The following is a 27,225-nucleotide window of genomic DNA, read 5'->3' as shown; positions in this document are numbered from 1 at the left end:
CCCAAAAGACTACCAAGGAGACATTTCTGATGTAATCACATTAGGGTCTCTTTATTACAAACTCGAATTTGGGCTTACTCACTGCTGGCCCACAGGGCAGTTTGAAGGAGCCCAGAACTCTCACAGAGACAAAATTTTATAGGAAGTGGAAGTAAGTGAGGAGGGGACGCACCTAGCCTGGTAGGCATTTCACTGAATGTCTATTGTAAGCCCACAGGTGGGTGCTCTGAAACAAGACTGTATACAACCACAGTCTGAAAATGCGTCTGAAACGATCGGACTGGTCTTTGATTGGCTGTTACTAGGAAGTAGCTAGGGAGTAACTCTGGCCAAAGACAAGCCGTGGCGTCCTTCTTGGTACTTGGGTTCAGCTGTGGGCCAAATTCACAGGCTTTTTTCTTTTCTTTTAAGATGGAGACCATTTCTAAGACGGAGTAGGTTTGGCCTCTCAGGTAAATAGAAATCATATTTGCAAACCATACCAATTGAATCATACCTGTTAAATTTTTCTACAAATGAAAAGGTTTCCAGGAATTGTTTAATATTTATACTCCATGTCTTAGTTAGGGTTTCCATTGCTGTGATGAAGCACTGTGAGGGAAAGGCAAATTGGGGAGGCAAGGGTTTATTTGCCTTACATTTCCGTATTGCTGTTCATCACTGAAGGAAGTCAGGACAGAAACTAAAATGAGCAGAAACCTGGTGGCAGCATCTGATGCAAAGGCTGTGGAAGAGTGTTGCTTAATGGCTTGCTCCCCATGGCTTGGTTAGTCTGCTTTCTTATAGAACCTAGACTACCAACACAGCGGTGGAAGCACCCACAGTGGGATGGGTTCTCTTCCATTAATTACTAATTAAGAAAAAACCCTTACCGGTCTACCCACAACCCAATCTTCTGGAGGAATTTCTTACTTGAGGTTCCAGTATCTCAGATGACTTGAGTCAATATGACTTGATATAAATATGGCCAACACACTATGTATAATAACAGTAGAATTAATCATAAGTTTTTATGGCTAAAGATATTAATACTCATTATGAAGTAAATGCATGTATATAATGTACAAACTAACATGGATCTCCTACAAGAGTATGTTTTAAAATAACAAACATGTTGTGATGTATTACTGAAAACCTTTGGATGCCATTGGAACCCTTTGCAATGATACAATCCATACTTACATTTCTCTTCTCTTATTCTAAGCGTACACACACACACACACACACACACACACACACACACACACACACCTTGTGAAAGAAACTGTCTTACCATGTTTCTAGAGAATGTAATACTTGATTTTAAAGCAGTAATTGATCTGCTGTGTATACTAAATGGAAATGCAAATGCATAGGCAATATTTTAAAAATACTAAGAAATAGAACATACTGTATAATTTTAGCCAATGGACAATTTGGAGGAATGTTCCATTCCCCTCTCCCCAGCATAGTTGTATGTTTTAGAAAACTGCTAACCTTCTTTTCTTTAACATAGTGGTGCTGTTTGAGCTTAGCCAATGATTTTTTGAAACTAACAAATACAAGTATAAGTATGAAATTTAAAAGCCGTAAGATTTATGATAAATTATCACTACTTAATATTTTCCCTATATAAATTGTTTTGGAGGCATGAGATCATTAAAAAAAAACAATAAGAGAAGAAAACGACAGGGCAGAATGTGGTAGGCGTGTCCTCGATATTAAGATAAGTGACTTTTGGCAAGTTTGGCACATAGATCGCTGACACTTTCCTACCATTGTTCAAGGATATAATTTATTCCTATGAATGTGCTGTTACATGTGTTTTTGAAAGGGGGAGAGAGAGATGTAGGCATTTCTGCATGTTCCTTAGAGTCCAAGTGTCAGCATTGTCTTTGTTCTCCTTTGAGCCAGTTATACTTAAAAGGAACTCACTTAGCGATAAGAAATGATCAAGGAAAGCTTTTACAGGGAAAGCCAGAGGGCAGCTCCCTTGTCCCTGCGTGGCTCATTTCCCAAGAAGTCAAAGCTGATACCCAGGAGGGCTTGAGTCTCCTGCTTCATTTCTGTCTTAAATAAAGTAACTGAACACCTTTCTCCCTTTTTAGTTTCAGGAAATGCACTCTAGCAGTTGTATAAAGGCCAGGGCATGTGAAACCTTGGAAGATAAGTCGTGTTAGCGGATGGGGATCTGAGGAATAGGAATCCAAGGACTGAGCAGTTACTTGATTGAGGCTCAGCTGCCCTACCAGGTCAACCTTAAAGTACACTAGAGATCCAGGTGAGATCTTTTCCTCCTAGCCTTTTGTGTCAACTTTCTCTCGTTTCTTTCCCTAGTTTTTCTTGTACTCTTGCATCAGGTCTCCATTGGGCACTGGCATGTCTAACACTTCACAAGTCACTCATTGTATTTCTGCTTTCCTTCTATGATTTTTCCTTTTCACTTTATACCTTTGCTTTAGATATCCATCTCCTGCTTATAAATAATACATGCGATGCCCTGCATATGAATGGGAATATCTGTATAAATGATGGTGATACGCAGCATGAACATAATGAAGTACTGTTTTTAAATAAAACATGATCCAATGGAAACATGTAACTGCATGAACTATAAATGCATCATCAGCTTATAGCTCTAATGGTGAAGGTTGGATCCAGTAGCTTATGGAAATGAAACGTGTTATAGTATCAATCTAATGTTTTTGGTCTCCTTCATAGTGATATTTTTGTTTCATTAATCCACTCAGAGCATACTTATGAGGCCGTTGATCTGTTGTAGGCACTTGAGATTTAATTAGAGAGTACAGCTATCTGCTTCCCAGAGATAAGAATGTTGAAGAGGGAGACAAGGAAGAAATTACAAACTAGTAACATTTAGCAAAATATCAGCTATTAAGAACAACGATGTGGGATTTCAAATGTAAAAATAGGAATCTGTTAGAAGAGCTGTTACCAGACAGAGAAAAGGTAACTGCTGTTGTAGATGTTGGAGCAAATGGAGCTTTTGTACTATCTTGGTGCACACATTTGTGGAGAATAGCATGGAGATGTCTCAAAATTTGCAGCTAGAACTGTACCAGAGAATACAGTGGAATCCTTACTAGATGATTATTCAAATAAATGTCGAAAGAGAGGAGACATACCAATGTTTATTATAACACTATTCATAATTGCCAAGAAATGTAAATAATTTAAGTGTCCATCAACTAATGAACAGGTAACAAAAATATGGCACATATATACCATGGAGTACTATTTAGTCCAACAGAGAAATGATTCATGTTATTTATAATAGCATTGATATATTAAAGTATATTAGTGTCCTCAACACAAAATTGTTCCTATTGGGGAGTAATGCATTACTTACCTTCATTTAATCATTATACGATACATAAGTATTTGGAAATAAGCCAATGTGTACAATCAATAGATACAATTTTAATGTGTCGATTAAAATTTAAGTCAGGTCTGTCAAGATGGCACCTAGGCACAGTTATTTGGCACCAATCTGAATGACCTGAGTTTGATCCGCAGGGCCTCTAAAAAGAAAGAATCGTCTTCCACAAGTTGTCATCTGATTTTACACACACACCACATGCACACACACACATATAAATACCGTATGTAAGGCATTTTTAAAATTATATATACTGAGGAACAATTGTAGTTGTGCTGCGGGGGGTAACAAGGGGTTGGTAGTCAGCCTGTGTTTAGGGTTTGTTCCTCAACTGTAAGCCATATCACAATTAAATACAGCAAAATCCAGTCACTTCTCTTGCTGAATCAGATTTAGGAGTGGAAGACAGAAGGCTTAAAGAGGCATCAGTTCTCTTTTTATTGAGTAGTATATAAGAAGGCAGCTTTTTATGTTTACAATACCTTCAGAAATTCCAAAAGATCAAATTTCAGATGTATAACATATGACAAGCTTACCATGCAAATGCACCTTGGAGTGCACTGTGAAATTCTCCAAAGCATATAACTTTACAGGCTGCAGTGGCCTGGAAATGAGGACGAGAATCTAATACTCAGCCAAAATATTTTTCTGGTGACATAATAATTGGGGAGCCAAGAACCACATCACACTCCAGCTTTCTGGCTTCTTCCCAGGAGTCTAAACATTTGTTTCCTGAGAAATACCACTTGAATACTTTCTTGGCCTCTGGACAGGATACCACAAGGCTAAAATCTCAATGCTCTTGCTTTTTGTTTGTAAGCTGGAACCAGGAATTTTTAATATTTTAATGTGTATTTCTTACACTTTGGTAATACAATAATAGGTCAGGTAATCTCAGCTAGAGTGCCTAATATTCTGAAAGAGCAGCTCTGTAGATTATAGAAGGTTCTATATGCTGAATATAAAAAGATCAACATTTCTTTAGGGAGATGTTACTAGAGTCCTTGAAGTAAGGCATAGCTATATACATCAGGTCAGTCACAGAACACAAGAGGGGTCTTCAGAGTAGATTGGTGAAGAATGGTATTCATTGATAAGTAAGAGGAGACGCCTGAGGGCTAACCTACTTCTTGCCTTAAAAATATACTGATGACTCAGATGTGGAAGACATTCATTCAGTCCTCTCTTTATTCTTGAATGATGCAATAGACTCAAGAAGAGTCATGAGAGATTTGGGTTAGACTTAAACAGAAATCTTTATTGTGAAACACTGGAAATGGTTCATGAGGAATGTGGAATCTTTCACTAGAGGGGAGTATAAATAGGAGAGTCTTATCTGTTGATGCTATGAGAATCACAGCAAGACCTACTGACCCCAAGCTTTCTTCTGTAGGACTAGAATCTTGTACACTAGTTCTTTGGGAATTGTGCTGTCTTCATATAATAATACATTGCACTGTTTTCATCTCTTGTTGGGTGCTTGTATGAAATAGATATATATCATCCATTTTCTTTTGGAAGAGGAGATTATAATTACAGCATGAGCCATGCCAGTCCACAAACATTCCATTATCTCAAATATTTTAAATTTTGCAAAAAGAAATCAGCATTTATTTGAGTAATTATCCTTTCACAGATATCAGGAAGTTAGCAGACTAGAAATTCTATTCTTGTTAGCTGATTTGTTTTAGTCCTTTATAATAGATCTGCATAACACTTGTAGAAGCGATTTGCAAGAAGTTCCTGGATCCCACCCGTATTTTGAAAGGTAGGTTTACATTTTCTTAAAATTGTAATGAACTCTGTAAGGTGACTGCTTTTGTGGTGAAGGCAAAGATGGTTTAAAGGGCTTTTCTGGTGAGTAATTGGAGTTGACTATGATGTTCAGCACTGCTTCCTCATGATTTTAAAAACTGAAATACTAAAGAAGAAGAAAAGATGTTATCAGGCTTATAGTGGTGACAGAATTTGGGCCAAAATCTAGGTCCCGTACCTAATAACACACACCACCGTGTCTTGCTCTGCTCTGTTACTTATCAGGAGTAGGTGCATGCCTGTTAAATGTGAGAATCTATTGGTCCATTCATTTGTAGCAGCCATGATGAAATGAGACAGAGTGAAGAAGAATGTTTTTAATGAAAGGTGCAGTCAAGGCACCACGGGACAGTGTTGTAATATGTCATATTATTTTAAAGATAGCCTTTACCTTTTGAAAATCTAGGATTGCAGGTAGGTGCTGATTTTTAATGATTGAGAATCAAAACAATTGATAAGTATAGTAAAAAATGCTTTAAATATCACAGACAATAGTTAAGGAAATCAGCAGGATAATTATTGGCTGCAAAAAATCTCATTAAATCTTATGAAAAATTATCATAGCCATTAATTTCTCTAAAATGACCATAGCAAACAACATCATGTGAATTTGAAGCCCCATCTGTGTCATTAGGTATCTGGACAACCTAACAAGTAAGAATTGTGAGGCAGTGTAGTAGTTTGAGAGCCTAGTGATAATGTAAAAGGCCAATATCACTGATAAATAATGTGAACAAAGCTGGTAAGTCATTCCTACACACCAGCAAGTGCTCTGTCCCTTTTCTTTTCCTCCTGTTTCCCTTCCTCTGGCTTTTGGATCTCCAGTAGATATGCACACAAAGATAAAATATGAAATGTGTCTTGTAGTCCTGTTCATGATACAGCCTTATGAATAGAACTTTTAAAATGACTCTGTCTGAATCTATGCTATGGGGTTTCAAACAAGGAATGATGTACGTGATAAATAGGAAGATTCTATTATCTTCTGCTTTGAACATTTTATATATTACTTTACTGGACTTATCATTAGATTGCTTGCCTTCCTACTCTTTGAGGAAGATTCTAGTTCAATGCAATAAGTCATAAGAAAAAGCAATTTAGTACTCATTAACATGTGAAAGGGGTCTGAAACCTTTATAAATACTTCAACACATAGCAAAAATAAGAGTGATGCATTCAAATCCGCAAGCTTTCCTTCATCATGCTGTTGCGTTACACGAGTTAGCAAACCATCAGAAGTCAGTGAAAGTAGTGACTGACTTTTTCTCATTCTATTTATGGAAATCTGTGCTTCTACAGTTCATTCTGGCATGTGGAGCGAATCAATAAACCAGGGAGGAGATCTGTTTATTATTTAGTGTCTGATATTTTAGGAGTTTGAATGATTGTGGATATCTATCCTGAGATACTGTTTTATTCCATTCAGAGGAGTAACCTCATATTTCAGTAGTGAAACTGGAAGAATTTTTGGTAACTATTTACAGAAGTTGATTCCATTATAGATTTATGAAAACAATTGCAGAGTTTTCATTCAGTACAGTCTATTCTGGCAGAAGGTCACTGGTCGTTTAACAGTTCCCATTCTCCCTTCTCATTCTTGTTTGATATTTCATCATTGCTTTATTTTGTCTTGTGAGAGTGCTATTTCACTGATGTATGCATTAATGCATTCAGACACTGCTCCTCACACATCATGAAAACTTAGGATGAGTGTATCTGTATCTCGTGCCCACATTCAAGAAAAGGATTTGCCCTACTGTGCAAACACGCAATTGAAACACTAAACCTACCTGCTCCTTCTCCATGTAGCCTCCTTGAGTACTTCATGTGAATGGCTTATCACGTTGAGCTTCTCAAATGCTGGAATTACAGGAGCATATCATCATACCAAGTATACATGGTACTTAGAAATGAACCCTAGGCTTCATATACACTAGGGAAGCCATCTACGAGATGAACTGCTACTCATCCTCAATTCCATCAGCTGGGTTTTATTAGAACAAATAACTTCAGCTTTGACAGAGAAGTACATTAATATTAAGTACCATAGCTTTCAGAGATGGTGTGGAGTAAGACCTGACAAATTAATGGACAGGGAAATGCTCTTTCGTTCATCATGCTATACGCCTTCAAATAAAAAACTTTCCGCCAAATAATGTCCACATAGTCCAGGAACATCATAGATGCTTTGTAGTAATTAATTTACTCATCTCTCACTAAAACCCCTTTTCATTATATTGTATTGAATTCCTTTTTTGAGGCAGTCTTTTTATGTAAGAACCAAAGCTGGTCTGGAACCCTCTATGTTCTGCTCTCTCTTCCTCCCTCCAGTGCTCGGAATAGAATGCAGGGATTTGAGTATGTTAATAAGGCATTCTGTCATGAACCCAGACACCTATGGTCACTTGATTTTTGACAAAGGAGCCAAAACCATCCAATGGAAAAAAGATAGCATTTTCAGCAAATGGTGCTGGTTCAACTGGAGGGCAACATGTAGAAGAATGCAGATCGATCCATGCTTATCACCCTGTACAAAGCTTAAGTCCAAGTGGATCAAGGACCTCCACATCAAACCAGACACACTCAAACTAATAGAAGAAAAACTAGGGAAGCATCTGGAACACATGGGCACTGGAAAAAATTTCCTGAACAAAACACCAATGGCTTATGCTCTAAGATCAAGAATCGACAAATGGGATCTCATAAAACTGCAAAGCTTCTGCAAGGCAAAGGACACTGTGGTTAGGACAAAACGGCAACCAACAGATTGGGAAAAGATCTTTACCAATCCTACAACAGATAGAGGCCTTATATCCAAAATATACAAAGAACTCAAGAAGTTAGACCGCAGGGAAACAAATAACCCTATTAAAAAATGGGGTTCAGAGCTAAACAAAGAATTCACAGCTGAGGAATGCCGAATGGCTGAGAAACACCTAAAGAAATGTTCAACATCTTTAGTCATAAGGGAAATGCAAATCAAAACAACCCTGAGATTTCACCTCACACCAGTGAGAATGGCTAAGATCAAAAACTCAGGTGACAGCAGATGCTGGCGAGGATGTGGAGAAAGAGGAACACTCCTCCATTGTTGGTGGGATTGCAGACTGGTAAAACCATTCTGGAAATCAGTCTGGAGGTTCCTCAGAAAATTGGACATTGAACTGCCTGAGGATCCAGCTATACCTCTCTTGGGCATATACCCAAAAGATGCCTCAACATATAAAAGAGACACGTGCTCCACTATGTTCATCGCAGCCTTATTTATAATAGCCAGAAGCTGGAAAGAACCCAGATCCCCTTCAACAGAGGAATGGATACAGAAAATGTGGTACATCTACACAATGGAATATTACTCAGCTATCAAAAACAACGAGTTTATGAAATTCGTAGGCAAATGGTTGGAACTGGAAAATATCATCCTGAGTGAGCTAACCCAATCACAGAAAGACATACATGGTATGCACTCATTGATAAGTGGCTATTAGCCCAAATGCTTGAATTACCCTAGATCCCTAGAACAAACGAAACTAAGACGGATGATCAAAATGTGAATGCTTCACTCCTTCTTTAAATGAGGAAAAAGAATACCCTTGGCAGGGAAGGGAGAGGCAAAGATTAAAACAGAGACTGAAGGAACACCCATTCAGAGCCTGCCCCACATGTGGCCCATGCATATACAGCCATCCAATTAGACAAGATGGATGAAGCAAAGAAGTGCAGACCGACAGGAGCCGGATGTAGATCGCTCCTGAGAGACACAGCCAGAATACAGCAAATACAGAGGCGAATGCCAGCAGCAAACCACTGAACTGAGAATAGGTCCCCCGTTGAAGGAATCAGAGAAAGAACTGGAAGAGCTTGAAGGTGCTCGAGACCCCAAAAGTACAACAATGTCAAGCAACCAGAGCTTCCAGGGACTAAGCCACTACCTAAAGACTATACATGGACTGACCCTGAACTCTGACCCCATAGGTAGCAATGAATATCCTAGTAAGAGCACCAGTGGAAGGGGAAGCCCTGGGTCCTGCTAAGACTGAACCCCCAGTGAACTAGACTATGGGGGGAGGGCGGCAATGGGGGGAGGATGGGGAGGGGAACACCCATAAGGAAGGGGACGGGGGGAGGGGGATGTTTGTCCGGAAACCGGGAAAGGGAATAACACTTGAAATATATGTAAGAAATACTCAAGTTAATAAAAAAATAAGGCATTCTGTCACTAAGTAGTGTATTTCAACTTTACCTGAACTTTGAATAAATGATATTATTATTACAAAAATATTTTTGCTTGTTTTATCTTTTTACGATCTATTCTTATTACAGGAATGCAATTTCAATAAATGCATGGGTTTGTCTGTCTCTGGGTTCTAATTGTTTAGCACAGCACTTAATACCTATTCATTGAATAAATGACTGGAAGAACAACTGAATGGTAATAACCAATGAGACAGTAGGTCTTAGTCTGATGAGAGTATTAAAATATGTTTTCAAAGATACACTGCCAGATGTGGCTGGGTGTGGTGACGCATGCCTGTCATCTCAGCAAATTTGGAAGATCCATAGCAAAAACACTGGTAAAAAAGACAATACTCAGTCAAGGCAGCCAGAGACAAAGACAGAGTTAAATAACCAAGCTATACTAGTTCACGCAATCATGGTGTTACTCTAAATGATCAAATCATCCAAATGTTATATTTTCTGGCAGTCTCGCCACCTCAATGTCAGTGTTAATGTATGGTGAATATGATCTATAACATCTGTGATTCTCTTTGAGTTAAATGAAAGTATTCATAAATTATTTTTTTTCAAAACCTTATTTAGCAGCTCATTTAAGCATCTTTAAAACTAATATGCATTGGTAAAATGACAACTTGAAAAAATTAATGCTCATTTTTTTATCATTAGTTTTCTTTGAAATGATAGTATCCCACTGGCTTTTGGGAACTTTCTGTTGCTTGTTCAGTGTCCAGCTGGACGTTCAATCCTAGAACACACATGTGCACACTCGTGTTTCCTGTTAATCATTAAAAACTTGATTATGTGCTCATTTCTGACACTCCATTGTCAAGGAGAAAACAGAAATGATCATAATGCTACGGAAAAGTTTTATATGATTATTTCCCGAAGCTCTTTTGGTTAGTAAACTGTATTTTATAAGACAGTTTAGATATTTGAAAGAGATAAATGAAATGAATTATTTTGTAATTTCTGCTATCCAAAAAAAATTGAAGTAGAAAAGATTTATATCTGGTAAAGCTTAAAAAGTAGCTCAGTTGAGTTAGATGAATTTATAGATTTAATGGTGTGCAAAGTTCCATGCATTAGTTTTAGAGGAGTGCACTAAATGAAAGAGTATTTAGTACCAGGAGGCAATGTGATATAGTTCAAATGCCTACTGAGTTCTTATACGTATAAGGCTTTGTCTCTAACTCCATCTGGTTTCTCCTTTCTGCACAGAGATTTGCTGTCCATTCAAAAAGCAGGTAGACTAAGTTTACAGGTTGGCTTCAGTCTTGTCTAATTAATATTCTATTAATAGGACCCTTCTTGATTTTTGAGGGTAGGCAGGTTAGATCTCATATTATAGCATATTGATAAATATTTTGTTCTTTCATTTTAATCTCAGTAATGAATATATAGGATTTCACTCTATAATGGAATTTCACTTTATAATATATTTTCATTTTTGTTGTGTTTGATGTACAGGACAGAATCCAGCACTCTACCAACTGAGCTCTGTATGTCTCTAGATCTGTGCAATGCCATTGCAGAAATTTATGTTTATGGAGGTGTAGCAACAAACTTAGAAATATAATTAACAAAATACTTTATAGGTAATTTGCTAGATTATAATTGATCTTATAAAATCTATTTCAAGGTTATAATATGTCTTATGTTGTGCTGTGAAATATTTATATTCTTTGGCAGCGTCACTTCCAAGGCAGTTTCCTTGCATTTTAAGTAACTGTTTCAAACTTGAACGATATTGAAGGACATCCCCCCGGTTTTTAAAGTGAAGTCATGCTCTGATTAAGAAAGCAGCTAAACCACTAACCACAGACTCCACATGGACAGACCCATGGCTCCAGCTGCATAGGTAGCAGAGGATGGCCTTGTTGGACACCAATGGGACGGGAGGCTTTGCCATGTGGAGGATTGATGAGCCATGGTAGGGGAATGCTAGGGCACTGAGGCAGTAGTAGGCGGGTGGGTGGGGGAGCACGTTCATAGAGGGAGAGGGGGAGGGGATAAGGACTTGTGGAAGGGAAACTGGGAAGGAGGATGACATTTGTAAAGTAAATAAATAAAATAACCAATAAAAACGAAGAAAAAGATGAATAAAAGAAAGCAGCAATAGGGATGTGATTATGGCTTAGTTAGTAGACTGTTGCCTGCCATGCACAAAGCCCTGAGTTCAACTCCCAGCTCTTCATTAACTGAGTTTGAAGGTGCATACCTATAATCACAGAAATGGGTACCTGGAGACAAGTAGATAAGGATTTCAAGGTCTTCCTTGGCAGCAAAGTGGGTTTAGGCAGCTTAAGTTACATGAGACGCACTGCAAAGAAGTGGTAAAAATTTACTCAGCAAATCTGAGTTGACTTGATTACTTGTAACAAATTCATTTGTTTTTAAGATACAAATGCTATTTTTTCCATTGTCCTTCTGCATGTTGGCAGGCTGTTTCTGGAAGATAGCGTGACTGATTGTGTTGGAGTGAGGAAAGTGCCTTTTGGTGATAAACATTCTTGAGATCTGTTTGTTAAATGTTGAAATTCTGGTACCCTAAAATTCTCTTCTGAGATACTTTCTCTTATCTGGGTAGTGACTTTCCATAAATTCACTAACCTATCATAAACTACTGATAAGAAAATGTGATTAGCCCACACCCGCGGATCCCGGCCCGCAGCAGCTCTCTGCTCCCAGACCCGGTGAGAGAGAGACCCAACCGCCTGGTCAGGTGGGCACTCCTGAGGCTGCAGAGCGGAAGAGACCACCAACACTGCTCACCCCTGCCCACATCCCTGGCCCAAGAGGAAACTGTATAAGGCCTCTGGGCTCCCGTGGGGGAGGGCCCAGGAGCGGCAGGACCCCTGCCGGAGACACCGCCGGACCCTGAAGGAAACAGACCGGATAAACAGTTCTCTGCACCCAAATCCCGTGGGAGGGAGAGCTAAACCTTCAGAGAGGCAGACAGGCCTGAGAAACCAGAAGAGACTGCTCCCTGCACACACATCTCGGACGCCAGAGGAAAAAGCCAAAGACCATCTGGAACCCTGGTGCACTGAAGCTCCCGGAAGGGGCGGCACAGGTCTTCCTGGTTGCTGCCGCTGCAGAGAGCCCCTGGGCAGCACCCCACGAGCGAACTTGAGCCTCGGGACCACAGGTAAGACCAAATTTTCTGCTGCAAGAAAGCTGCCTGGTGAGCTTGGGACACACGGAAGCAGAATTTCTCTAGAACCGGGCACGTTCTGTGTTTACCGGAAGTCCCACACCCGCGGATCCCGGCCCGCAGCAGCTCTCTGCTCCCAGACCCGGTGAGAGAGAGACCCAACCGCCTGGTCAGGTGGGCACTCCTGAGGCTGCAGAGCGGAAGAGACCACCAACACTGCTCACCCCTGCCCACATCCCTGGCCCAAGAGGAAACTGTATAAGGCCTCTGGGCTCCCGTGGGGGAGGGCCCAGGAGCGGCAGGACCCCTGCCGGAGACACCGCCGGACCCTGAAGGAAACAGACCGGATAAACAGTTCTCTGCACCCAAATCCCGTGGGAGGGAGAGCTAAACCTTCAGAGAGGCAGACAGGCCTGGGAAACCAGAAGAGACTGCTCCCTGCACACACATCTCGGACGCCAGAGGAAAAAGCCAAAGACCATCTGGAACCCTGGTGCATTGAAGCTCCCGGAAGGGGCGGCACAGGTCTTCCTGGTTGCTGCCGCTGCAGAGAGCCCCTGGACAGCACCCCACGAGCAAACCTGAGCCTCGGGACCACAGGTAAGACCAAATTTTCTGCTGCAAGAAAGCTGCCTGGTGAACTCAAGACACAGGCCCACAGGAACAGCTGAAGACCTGTAGAGAGGAAAAACTACACGCCCGAAAGCAGAACACTCTGTCCCCATAACTGACTGAAAGAGAGGAAAACAGGTCTACAGCACTCCTGACACACAGGCTTATAGGACAGTCTAGCCACTGTCAGAAATAGCAGAACAAAGTAACACTAGAGATAATCTGATGGCGAGAGGCAAGCGCAGGAACCCAAGCAACAGAAACCAAGACTACATGCCATCATCGGAGCCCAATTCTCCCACCAAAACAAACATGGAATATCCAAACACACCAGAAAAGCAAGATCTAGTTTCAAAATCATATTTGATCATGATGCTGGAGGACTTCAGGAAAGACCTGAACACACTTAGGGAAGCACAGGAAAACATTAATAAACAAGTAAAAGCCTACAGAGAGGAATCGCAAAAATCCCTGAAAGAATTCCAGGAAAACACAACCAAACAGTTGAAGGAATTAAAAATGGAAATAGAAGCAATCAAGAAAGAACACATGGAAACAACCCTGGATATAGAAAACCAAAAGAAGAGACAAGGAGCTGTAGATACAAGCTTCACCAACAGAATACAAGAGATGGAAGAGAGAATCTCAGGAGCAGAAGATTCCATAGAAATCATTGACTCAACTGTCAAAGATAATGTAAAGCGGAAAAAGCTACTGGTCCAAAACATACAGGAAATCCAGGACTCAATGAGAAGATCAAACCTAAGGATAATAGGTATAGAAGAGAGTGAAGACTCCCAGCTCAAAGGACCAGTAAATATCTTCAACAAAATCATAGAAGAAAACTTCCCTAACCTAAAAAAAGAGATACCCATAGACATACAGGAAGCCTACAGAACTCCAAATAGATTGGACCAGAAAAGAAACACCTCCCGTCACATAATTGTCAAAACACCAAACGCACAAAATAAAGAAAGAATATTAAAAGCAGTAAGGGAAAAAGGTCAAGTAACATATAAAGGGAGACCTATCAGAATCACACCAGACTTCTCGCCAGAAACTATGAAGGCCAGAAGATCCTGGACTGATGTTATACAGACCCTAAGAGAACACAAATGCCAGCCCAGATTACTGTATCCAGCAAAACTCTCAATTAACATTGATGGAGAAACCAAGATATTCCATGACAAAACCAAATTTACACAATATCTTTCTACAAATCCAGCACTACAAAGGATAATAAATGGTAAAGCCCAACATAAGGAGGCAAGCTATAACCTAGAAGAAGCAAGAAACTAATCGTCTTGGCAACAAAACAAAGAGAATGAAAGCACACAAACATAACCTCACATCAAATATGAATATAACGGGAAGCAATAATCACTATTCCTTAATATCTCTCAATATCAATGGCCTCAACTCCCCAATAAAAAGACATAGATTAACAAACTGGATACGCAACGAGGACCCTGCATTCTGCTGCCTACAGGAAACACACCTCAGAGACAAAGACAGACACTACCTCAGAGTGAAAGGCTGGAAAACAACTTTCCAAGCAAATGGTCAGAAGAAGCAAGCTGGAGTAGCCATTCTAATATCAAATAAAATCAATTTCCAACTAAAAGTCATCAAAAAAGATAAGGAAGGACACTTCATATTCATCAAAGGAAAAATCAACCAAGATGAACTCTCAATCCTAAATATCTATGCCCCAAATACAAGGGCACCTACTTATGTAAAAGAAACCTTACTAAAGCTCAAAACACACATTGCACCTCACACAATAATAGTGGGAGATTTCAACACCCCACTCTCATCAATGGACAGATCATGGAAACAGAAATTAAACAGTGATGTAGACAGACTAAGAGAAGTCATGAGCCAAATGGACTTAACGGATATTTATAGAACATTCTATCCTAAAGCAAAAGGATATACCTTCTTCTCAGCTCCTCATGGTACTTTCTCCAAAATTGACCATATAATTGGTCAAAAAACGGGCCTCAACAGGTACAGAAAGATAGAAATAATCCCATGCGTGCTATCGGACCACCACGGCCTAAAACTGGTCTTCAATAACAATAAGGGAAGAATGCCCACATATACGTGGAAATTGAACAATGCTCTACTCAATGATAACCTGGTCAAGGAAGAAATAAAGAAAGAAATTAAAAACTTTTTAGAATTTAATGAAAATGAAGATACAACATACTCAAACTTATGGGACACAATGAAAGCTGTGCTAAGAGGAAAACTCATAGCGCTGAGTGCCTGCAGAAAGAAACAGGAAAGAGCATATGTCAGCAGCTTGACAGCACACCTAAAAGCTCTAGAACAAAAAGAAGCAAATACACCCAGGAGGAGTAGAAGGCAGGAAATAATCAAACTCAGAGCTGAAATCAACCAAGTAGAAACAAAAAGGACCATAGAAAGAATCAACAGAACCAAAAGTTGGTTCTTTGAGAAAATCAACAAGATAGATAAACCCTTAGCCAGACTAACGAGAGGACACAGAGAGTGTGTCCAAATTAACAAAATCAGAAATGAAAAGGGAGACATAACTACAGATTCGGAGGAAATTCAAAAAATCATCAGATCTTACTATAAAAACCTATATTCAACAAAATTTGAAAATCTTCAGGAAATGGACAATTTCCTAGACAGATACCAGGTATCGAAGTTAAATCAGGAACAGATAAACCAGTTAAACAACCCCATAACTCCTAAGGAAATAGAAGCAGTCATTAAAGGTCTCCCAACCAAAAAGAGCCCAGGTCCAGACGGGTTTAGTGCAGAATTCTATCAAACCTTCATAGAAGACCTCATACCAATATTATCCAAACTATTCCACAAAATTGAAACAGATGGAGCCCTACCGAATTCCTTCTATGAAGCCACAATTACTCTTATACCTAAACCACACAAAGACACAACAAAGAAAGAGAACTTCAGACCAATTTCCCTTATGAATATCGACGCAAAAATACTCAATAAAATTCTGGCAAACCGAATTCAAGAGCACATCAAAACAATCATCCACCATGATCAAGTAGGCTTCATCCCAGGCATGCAGGGATGGTTTAATATACGGAAAACCATCAACGTGATCCATTATATAAACAAACTGAAAGAACAGAACCACATGATCATTTCATTAGATGCTGAGAAAGCATTTGACAAAATTCAACACCCCTTCATGATAAAAGTCCTGGAAAGAATAGGAATTCAAGGCCCATACCTAAACATAGTAAAAGCCATATACAGCAAACCAGTTGCTAACATTAAACTAAATGGAGAGAAACTTGAAGCAATCCCACTAAAATCAGGGACTAGACAAGGCTGCCCACTCTCTCCCTACTTATTCAATATAGTTCTTGAAGTTCTAGCCAGAGCAATCAGACAACAAAAGGAGATCAAGGGGATACAGATCGGAAAAGAAGAGGTCAAAATATCACTATTTGCAGACGACATGATAGTATATTTAAGTGATCCCAAAAGTTCCACCAGAGAACTACTAAAGCTGATAAACAACTTCAGCAAAGTGGCTGGGTATAAAATTAACTCAAATAAATCAGTTGCCTTCCTCTATACAAAAGAGAAACAAGCCGAGAAAGAAATTAGGGAAACGACACCCTTCATAATAGACCCAAATAATATAACGTACCTCGGTGTGACTTTAACCAAGCAAGTAAAAGATCTGTACAATAAGAACTTCAAGACACTGAGGAAAGAAATTGAAGAAGACCTCAGAAGATGGAAAGATCTCCCATGCTCATGGATTGGCAGGATTAATATGGTAAAAATGGCCATTTTACCAAAAGCAATCTACAGATTCAATGCAATCCCCATCAAAATACCAATCCAATTCTTCAAAGAGTTAGACAGAACAATTTGCAAATTCATCTGGAATAACAAAAAACCCAGGATAGCTAAAGCTATCCTCAACAATAAAAGGACTTCAGGGGGAATCACTATCCCTGAACTCAAGCAGTATTACAGAGCAATAGTGATAAAAACTGCATGGTATTGGTACAGAGACAGACAGATAGACCAATGGAATAGAATTGAAGACCCAGAAATGAACCCACACACCTATGGTCACTTGATTTTTGACAAAGGAGCCAAAACCATCCAATGGAAAAAAGATAGCATTTTCAGCAAATGGTGCTGGTTCAACTGGAGGGCAACATGTAGAAGAATGCAGATCGATCCATCCTTATCACCCTGTACAAAGCTTAAGTCCAAGTGGATCAAGGACCTTCACATCAAACCAGACACACTCAAACTAATAGAAGAAAAACTAGGGAAGCATCTGGAACACATGGGCACTGGAAAAAATTTCCTGAACAAAACACCAATGGCTTATGCTCTAAGATCAAGAATCGACAAATGGGATCTCATAAAACTGCAAAGCTTCTGTAAGGCAAAGGACACTGTGGTTAGGACAAAACGGCAACCAACAGATTGGGAAAAGATCTTTACCAATCCTACAACAGATAGAGGCCTTATTTCCAAAATATACAAAGAACTCAAGAAGTTAGACCGCAGGGAGACAAATAACCCTATTAAAAAATGGGGTTCAGAGCTAAACAAAGAATTCACAGCTGAGGAATGCCGAATGGCTGAGAAACACCTAAAGAAATGTTCAACATCTTTAGTCATAAGGGAAATGCAAATCAAAACAACCCTGAGATTTCACCTCACACCAGTGCGATTGGCTAAGATCAAAAACTCAGGTGACAGCAGATGCTGGCGTGGATGTGGAGAAAGAGGAACACTCCTCCATTGTTGGTGGGATTGCAGACTGGTAAAACCATTCTGGAAATCAGTCTGGAGGTTCCTCAGAAAATTGGACATTGAACTGCCTGATGATCCAGCTATACCTCTCTTGGGCATATACCCAAAAGATGCCTCAACATATAAAAGAGACACGTGCTCCACTATGTTCATCGCAGCCTTATTTATAATAGCCAGAAGCTGGAAAGAACCCAGATGCCCTTCAACAGAGGAATGGATACAGAAAATGTGGTACATCTACACAATGGAATATTACTCAGCTATCAAAAACAACGAGTTTATGAAATTCGTAGGCAAATGGTTGGAACTGGAAAATATCATCCTGAGTGAGCTAACCCAATCACAGAAAGACATACATAGTATGCACTCATTGATAAGTGGCTATTAGCCCAAATGCTTGAATTACCCTAGATCCCTAGAACAAACGAAACTCAAGACGGATGATCAAAATGTGAATGCTTCACTCCTTCTTTAAATGAGGAAAAAGAATACCCTTGGCAGGGAAGGGAGAGGCAAAGATTAAAACAGAGACTGAAGGAACACCCATTCAGAGCCTGCCCCACATGTGGCCCATACATATACAGCCACCCAATTAGACAAGATGGATGAAGCAAAGAAGTGCAGACCGACAGGAGCCGGATGTAGATCGCTCCTGAGAGACACAGCCAGAATACAGCAAATATAGAGGCGAATGCCAGCAGCAAACCACTGAACTGAGAATAGGTCCCCTATTGACGGAATCAGAGAAAGAACTGGAAGAGCTTGAAGGGGCTCGAGACCCCAAAAGTACAACAATGCCAAGCAACCAGAGCTTCCAGGGACTAAGCCACTACCTAAAGACTATACATGGACTGACCCTGGACTCTGACCCCATAGGTAGCAATGAATATCCTAGTAAGAGCACCAGTGGAAGGGGAAGCCCTGGGTCCTGCTAAGACTGAACCCACAGTGAACTAGTCTATGGGGGGAGGGCGGCAATGGGGGGAGGGTTGGGAGGGGAACACCCATAAGGAAGGGGAGGGGGGAGGGGGATGTTTGCCCGGAAACCGGGAAAGGGAATAACGCTCGAAATGTATATAAGAAATACTCAAGTTAATAAAAAAAAAAAAAAAAAAAAAAGAAAATGTGATTAAAGTTTAATATCAGGATATTTTAAGAAGGAAAGTTTATAGTTATTATGTTATTACCGTTAAATCATTCTAATTATTTTGTGTTATTTTTTTCTTTGCTGTACATAATGTATAAATAAAATTTACCATAGATATGTATATATAGGAACATCATACTATTCATAATGTGTTTATACTATTCGTGGTCTCAGTTATTTACTAAGACTCACAGGAGCTACCCTCCTCTACTGACAAGTGGGGTCTATTGTAATACTATTTGTACCTCGAGTTTTTTGTGATGAGCAAAGATCATGATGAATGAAAGAATGTGTCTCATACAAGTGAACTTTGAGTTTAGCTTCTCTTAGTTTGATAAATGGAAATTCTTGTGTGAGCCAATAGTGCATCCCATTCTGTCATTTTTAGTTCTGCTTTGGAGTTATTTGCACCACCAGAATAAACAAACATACAAAAATTAAACAAAAAGCAAAAAGGCCCCCAAAACCAAAAAATACTCCAAAATCCCCAAGAAAACCAAAACAAAAATCTCTTCTACACATGACCTTTGTTTTTTAATGTAGCAAATGTCTGCTCTAGAATTGGGCAGATAGAGGTAAGTGGCACACTACTTCTGCCCATAAGGAAATTATATACCAAATTAAGAGACACAAGGAATCCTGGTTAGGGTCTTATCTACAGAAATAACATACTAGACAATAACTGCTCTGCTAAGTTTAAATGGGAGGTAAAAACAAGGAGCAAAACCAAAAAAGAGAAAAAGAAGAAAAAGAAAAAAGCAAAACAAACCATGACAACAACAACAACAACAAAAAAAAACCCTTAGTGTCACTATGCTTAAAAGTTCATTCCCCTATTCTCCTTTTACATTTTGTGCAGTCTTTGATTTTTGGATTTCATGTGCAAATAACCTTTGGGAAGAGCAATGTCTTAATATTAATACATGTCTTCAACCCAGACATAGTTCAATGTTAGTTAAGGGATGGTAAACATCTAAAATCCAGACACATCAAAGGTAGACCAAAATGTAGGCACACAACACTGCTGTGGGTCAACAAATGTCCAGGGTCATTCTAACTTGTCACTTTGCTGTCTTATAGGATGTTGACCTTATGTATGTGGTCAAATAAGGATCCCATTGTCATATCCATGCCATATCTTGCTGATTGGGTGGAAAGGTGGGAAGAGGATATGTGCTCTTCTTGTTAAAACTTGATGAAAAGATTACACATTTTACCCTTCTGCATATTATTGTCTAAATTACAACCACATATTCACACCTATATGGGAAGGAATTGGAAAATGCAGCCTTAAGTTGAGAAAAATGTGTATTTATATACAACCTGGGGAAGAATCTGTGCCATTGGTGTTTTGTTTCATTTCATTTTTTTGTTTTTGAGGGAGGACTGTACAGCTTGGGTTGGCATTGAACTCACTAAGTAGACAAGGCTGCACTTGATCTCACAGAGATCCACCAGCCTTCCAAATCCTGGTCGTAAAAGTATCTACTACCCATGCCTGGCTTTTACCATAGTTTAAAAGACAGATTTGAATTTTTTCTAAAACACTCAGAACATTAACAAAAGTTTGAAAAGAACTCATTTATATCTTTCATGAAATTCCAAGGGATTTTGTGAGGGCACGGACCTAAAATCTCAGTGCATTTTAAGTGTTTTGCAATTGCTATTTAGTGACACTACCAGGGATCATCCTCCAAAGCCTCTGTGCCTGAAGAGCCCCATCCTCTTCATGACACAGGTAGAGTTACTTGTTTTCTCTTCCAAATTCTTTTAGAAGACAATGGTCTTCTCTGTTACAGTTTATTGGTCTTGTAATGGGGATCTTGTGACCTCTGGTCCTTTTTAATAAGAGACAGGCAGAGTCTAGTGTCAAAGAGAGGTAGAGTAAAGGAAAGCAGTGTCTGAAGCAATGGGAGTCTCCCATGGTCAAAGAGACTATTTTCTTGCCCTACATTTAGGTAGACTTAAAAAAAACTATTATGTATTTTTATGTGCATAGGCATTTTGTCTACATAGACATTTTTTATTATTAACTTGAGTATTTCTTATATACATTTCGAGTGTTATTCTCTTTCCCGGTTTCTGGGCAAACATCCCCCTCCCCCCTCCCCTTCCTTATGGGTGTTCCCCTCCCCATCCTCCCCCCATTGCCGCCCTCCCCCCAACAGTCTAGTTCACTGGGGGTTCAGTCTTAGCAGGACCCAGGGCTTCCCCTTCCACTGGTGCTCTTACTAGGATATTCATTGCTACCTATGAGGTTGGAGCCCAGGGTCAGTCCATGTATAGTCTTTGGGTAATGGCTTAGTCACTGGAAGCTCTGGTTGCTTGGCATTGTTGTTCATAAGGGGTCTCGAGCTCCTTCAAGCTCTTCCAGTTCTTTCTCTGATTCCTTCAATGGGGGACCTATTCTCAGTTCAGTGGTTTGCTGTTGGCATTCGCCTCTGTATTTGCTGTATTCTGGCTGTGTCTCTCAGGAGCGATCTACATCCGGCTCCTGTCTGCCTGCACTTCTTTGCTTCATCCATCTTGTCTAATTGGGTGGCTGTATATGTTACATATACATTTTTATGTCTGCATGGTATGTGTGTTCCTGATGACTGAGGCAAACAGGAGAGGCCATCAGATTCCTGGGACTGAAGTTGCAGACAGTTGATTGCTGCCATGTTTGTGCTGGCAATCAAAACTGAGTCCTCCAGAGCAGCCAGTTCTCTTAATTTCTGAGCCTTCTCTCTAGCACTATTTTAGAAAGACTTTTAAAAGGTAGTTCTAAAGCTTCTAGAACAATAAACCCTAAGGGACATTTTCTTCTCTGAATGACTGACAGACACATTTGCTTTGACAGTTATAAGGAAAGGGGGTGATGTTATGTCCTTGTTCACCATCAGAAACACTCCTGCTAGATAATAATCTTATAAGAGCTTGGGTTTAGATATCAATCTATTAATGGCCTTCAGAATACTTTAGTACTGGGGCAGAGAAATTGTTGGCTTCCATTCCTTCAAGCTGTGATTAGAGCTCTGCAGTACCTGATTTTGGTTTTCCAGGCTATTGGTTCTGAGAGGAGTCCAGCCCCAGGGTCTTCCAGTCCTGGTGATATGTAACTGGCTACCTAATATTCTCATACTGTGGAGTAAACATCCAACAGTTTCTAGTTTCCATTCCTCCAACTTGACTTCAGATAACATGCCATAGCTTTGAACTCATCTGTCTGGTACTTAGAACTTGGATGCCCTGTAGCCAAGCAGTGAGTGGGCGTGAACAGAATCAGGTTGGCACGGCTGACCTCTGCTGTTTGCATTCACACCTGTTTGGTCCTCATTCCTGCTTCTGAAAAGCACCTGAGAACAAGCTCCTTTTGTTGCCAACTGTATATCCCAGGTCAAGGGGTTTTCCGGGTAATGTCAGCTCTGGACTCTTGCTACTGCATCTTGGTAATGGAGGAGATTACAGATTTATTACAGCAAAATAAAACTAGATTTGAGGGGAAGTTAAGCAGCCTTGATAGACTCTGTCTCATATGCTTATATGAATGTTTAGGCATTGTTATTAAATTTTGAATTCTGTTGTAAACCTTGTGTGTACATGTACCCATATTTTGTCCTTTTTTCTTCTTTCTCTTTTTCTGTCTATTTAATACCTCTTAACCTTTAAAAGACAGTAACTCTTTAAAGCATTCGATGTAGTGAAGTCTTGTTTTCTATAGGTTCCATATCTTTGGATTGAATCAAACACAGATATTGAATATGACTAAACATAGAAAGATTTTTCTTGTCATTAACTCTTAAATCGTATAGCATAACATAGTATGTACGTAGCATGTACATAGAATTTTCTTTATATTACTATATATAGCATATAGAAATTACTATATATTACTCTATATAGGTAATACAATTCATCTAGAAATGAATGAAAGTATTTTTAGATGATTCACATAAAGTCTATGTAAACATATCAACCATTTTATGTAAGGTCTGGGCCATCTGAGGACTTTGGTATCCTCAGGGATTCTAGAAACAACTGCCATTTGAATAGTGGTTTAAAATAACCATTTCCTGCTTTGGTGCTCAACAGAGTAATTGGAATTATAGAATACTGCACAAAGAAAGAGATATATTTCCTGCCACTTAACTGTTTAATATAAAATCTACAGCAGTTCAGTAAGTATACAAAGCACAAAAAATAGATGTCAATTTTATGGAAGATGGATTTTAATTAGCCTAATTAAAAATCGTGCGTGTGCTTGCATGTATGACGCATGTGTTCATGCTGCAGCATTGCTATGCATGCATGTGCACAGGCCAGAGATTGACGTCATCTTTGTTCTATTTTTCTCCCCCTGCAAACAAAGCGAAACAACAAAACCAGGATCTCTCACTCATTACTCTTCAGACTTCTTTCTATTTTTTATCTAAAGCAGCTCTCAGGCACTGTGGTTTAATCCTATGTACATCCCTGTCACCAGAAAAGTTTGAGGTAGAATTCTTCCTCACACAAAGCAGTAAAACTTAACATCAAGATAAAAGGGACTATCTAGTACCTCCAACAACAGAAGGATTGTGTATTATTATTTAAAACAGAAGCTCATTAACAAAATTTAATTAATGCTTTCTATATCTATTATGACAGGCACTGAATTATTGAAAGATATTGAACACCACAAAGCTGGTATTGAACATGAGTTATAACATACTTCTCTAACTGTCAAAAGATTTGCAGGAAGCAGGAGGCTTGAAAGAAACTTCCTGGAGTTAATTGAAATTGCAATCTCAGGAAAAAAGAAAGGAAAGGTTGAATCTAGATTTCCTTTTATTTATTTTCCTTGTCAGCAAATTCTGATACTAAACTCTCACACAGAGTTCTGATAAGCAATGTCAGACAAAAATGACTGCAAAACAGACAGATTAGCTGATGTCACGTTCACTCTCTAAGTTGAAGTTTCTTTCTACCTTCCTAACTTCAAACCTGGAGAAACATTAGGCTGGATGTGGTGGCACACATTTTAATCCCAGGATTCTGAGGTCTACAACATGACACTTAATGAATTTTATTTATAGTATCAAACATCATATCAGGACTTTCAGAAACAGAAGGAATGTTGGCCATCCTCTATTATTTTCCATCAATTTAAAGTTGTATGTTTTGTAATGTTGGATTGCAAGACCAGGCTCTTTCAGACACATGTATGGGAGCTCCACCCCCAGCCCATAAAGGACTATTTCTTAGGAAAAGGAAGGGGCAATTTTTGTGTAAATAGAGGTTAAATGGCTTAACAGGAAAATGTGTTTGCTATTATTTACTAATTATACACAACAGTATGTTTCATTATGGCACTCTCATACATGCATGTATTTTGAACATACTTATCCCTATGGCCTTTTCTTGTCTTCGCATTTCCTAACCCTTCCTAACCAGTCCCCCTTCCATGATCAGAAATTTCCTTTTCCTCTTTCTTTGTACCTCCCTTCCTCCTTCCCTCATTCTTTTCTTCCTTCCTTCCTTCTTTCCTCTTCCCTACCTCTCTATTGAGTTTAGAGGACCATGGATAAGTGGTTGTTTTCTGGAGTATGGACACTGTGTCAGTGATTACGACACTGAAGAAAATGTCTCTATTTCCCCTGGGCAACCATAAAATGGATGGCATCTGAGGAGCCATTCAATAATTTTTTTCTTCATTCTTTTTTCTTGGTTCTTGGAAACGAACCTACTGCCATGCACATGTTGAGCATACATCGTACCACTGAGCTACGTCTTCAGCCCCTGAAATACTTATTTCCAGTTTCAAGGGAGCTTAGGAAACTGCACAAAATTCCAGAGCTGACTCTAACGCAAGTCTTCAGAATAGAACCCAGGTTTTGTAATTGCTCTTTTTCTACATAAAGGTATTTAACATTCAAAACAATGATGCCTTTGCACAGTATACACTGAGAAAACATAAACCTATTAACCACATACTTACCTTTAGATTATCATTTGATTTGTGTTATGGCGAGTCACATAGTTCAATAACACTGACATGCTAAGAGGCTATATCGGGAAGTAATCAAATGGAAAAGTCATTCAGATATAATTTCCTCTGAGACTTTTTAAGCAAATATAACTTTGAGGGCTGATTTGCTTTGAATGCAAATTTTCTCATGATGGTTAGTACTTTTTTTTGTGTGTGTGGCTAAAGCTAAAGCTCCTCCTACTTAAACACAAGCTTTAGTTCTAAGGTCATTGAAAACCCATTAAGCTTAGAAGCTCTTCCTTGAGGCAGGCTTCAGTGCTATTTCAGAAGAATTTGATTACATCTGGACACATTATTCACATTGAGTAAGTCTTGAAGTTTCATTTGGGGATGAAATTTGGTAATGAGAAGTAACTTGTTTTGCGTAATTGCTTCTTTGGCTTTAATCTTCTTTGCTTAAAGGCACATGAATCATTTGTGTATATGGCTAAGACTTGATTTAATGGAAAGACTTGGGGAAATACTGCATGTCCGAATTAGTATTAGTATGTCATGAATAATACTGTTACTCAATTTTCATTAACCTGTATTTTTTTATAGAACCTTACCTCTTTAAAGCAACAGTGATCCTTTGAAAAATCTTTGCTTTCCAGAGTCCTCTGAGACAAATTTCTGCGTGATAATTTAGTATAAAAGAGAAGGTTCCATTTTGCAGAAGCATTTCCTTCTTAAGAGACAACCATATATCCTGTCTATGAGAAATGATTTATTTTTGCTGTTTGATTCATTTCAGAGAACATGCACATCCTCTGCATGTGTGCCTTCATCTATTCATATATTCGAATTACATGACTCATAGGGTTTTTAAAAGAAAAGGTCAAGTTTCACCAACTTGGTTTTAAAGTATACTGGCCGGCATCTAATATTTTCCCGAAAGAACAAATTTTAATAGTTAACGCTGAAATATGCCAGTCACTTTCTACACTGCAGTTGTTTTCAATTAGGTTTCTTTTCCATGCTAATTTGGTTTTTTGTAACCAAAAGGGCACAGAAAACCAGAACATCACCACCAAGGGCTTACTCTGCTATTTTATTCCCTCTTTGTTAGCATTTATTATGTGAATGAAACAGTGGGTTTCACTATGATATTTTATACATGTATATACTATACTGAGATCATAGAATATTATAGTGAATTTTGATACTCAAGAATAATACTAATGTATTATTATTATTGGCATTGCTGGGCGTTCTATTAGGGATAGCACTAAACTAAACACTGAAACCACAGGTTTTTGTTTGGATCTTCCTTGAATACGCCTGTTTACTGGCTTTCCTTATCTTAATTTCTTCATTTATAAAGTAAGCCAGATATTCAACCTATCTATGCCTGGTATTATGGAAGGTCATCTAACTGTTGCATATGATTACTTAAATAGCAGGAGAAATCAAAGAAGAGGCAGAAATTCTTATAATGCCAATAATCTACTGGTGAATGAAACCTGCTCTCAGGATAGCTTGTTATTCTTGCTACCTCCTGGTAAGAGTGGAAGTGTCATAGATGCTTCTGGGGTACTTTTTCAAGGAATTCATAGAACGTGGCCCTTGAATATAGAAGAAGCAGAAGGAGAAACAACTGAATTATTATATTGAGTGTTCCAGCATTGTCTTTGTATGTATTGTTCCATTAATCATTCCACAAGCTGTATGGGAACAAATGCTATTGTTTTCCTGTCTGTGTAAGAAAATACAGATGTGGAGAGGTGAAAGACCTTGCTCAGATTTATATGTCTCTTTCCCTTATTCCATTTTGTTAGTGACACTATAACCTCTGCTGGAGAGATGGATAACGTACAGTGTCACATCCAGTGAGAATGTAGATGACTAGACACTCAGAAGATTACTCAGAAGATAGAGGCCGTGTGCATGCTGTGAATATTACCTTCATTGGGTTTTAATTGTAGCTCTGCAAAATATTTTATTTCTGGTCATTCATTTGGATGTAAAGTATGTATTCATTTTGATTTATTTATAAGTAGGGAAGTTAAGACAAACTTATGTAAAAAAGCATATAACCTTAGGAGAGTTCATGTGTCAACTTTTAATTGCCTACTACCTGAGGGCACAGTGCA

General features: G+C 39.0%; 1 protein-coding gene across 3 annotated transcripts in view; it reads left to right on the top strand.

Moving 5' to 3' along the window:
- Positions 1 to 407: 407 nt before the first annotated feature.
- The window catches only part of Il13ra2 (interleukin 13 receptor subunit alpha 2), a 71,461-nt gene continuing 44,643 nt past the window's right edge, over positions 408 to 27,225 (top strand). Inside the window, exons 1-2 of one of the 3 annotated variants that reach the window (NM_133538.2) lie at positions 408 to 452; positions 2,088 to 2,260. The gene's annotated coding sequence lies outside the window, so the exon portion shown is untranslated. Of the gene's footprint in view, positions 453 to 2,087; positions 2,261 to 4,968; positions 5,148 to 25,361; positions 25,459 to 27,225 lie in introns of those variants that run through there. The other 2 variants (XM_039099436.2, XM_006257427.4) reach the window with 2 other exon arrangements.

The sequence above is a fragment of the Rattus norvegicus genome, chromosome X (assembly GCF_036323735.1).
Source record: "Rattus norvegicus strain BN/NHsdMcwi chromosome X, GRCr8, whole genome shotgun sequence".
Taxonomy (NCBI): domain Eukaryota; kingdom Metazoa; phylum Chordata; class Mammalia; order Rodentia; family Muridae; genus Rattus; species Rattus norvegicus.
The sequence above is the reverse complement of the archived record's forward strand: the minus strand, read 5'-3'. Positions and strand labels throughout refer to the sequence as shown.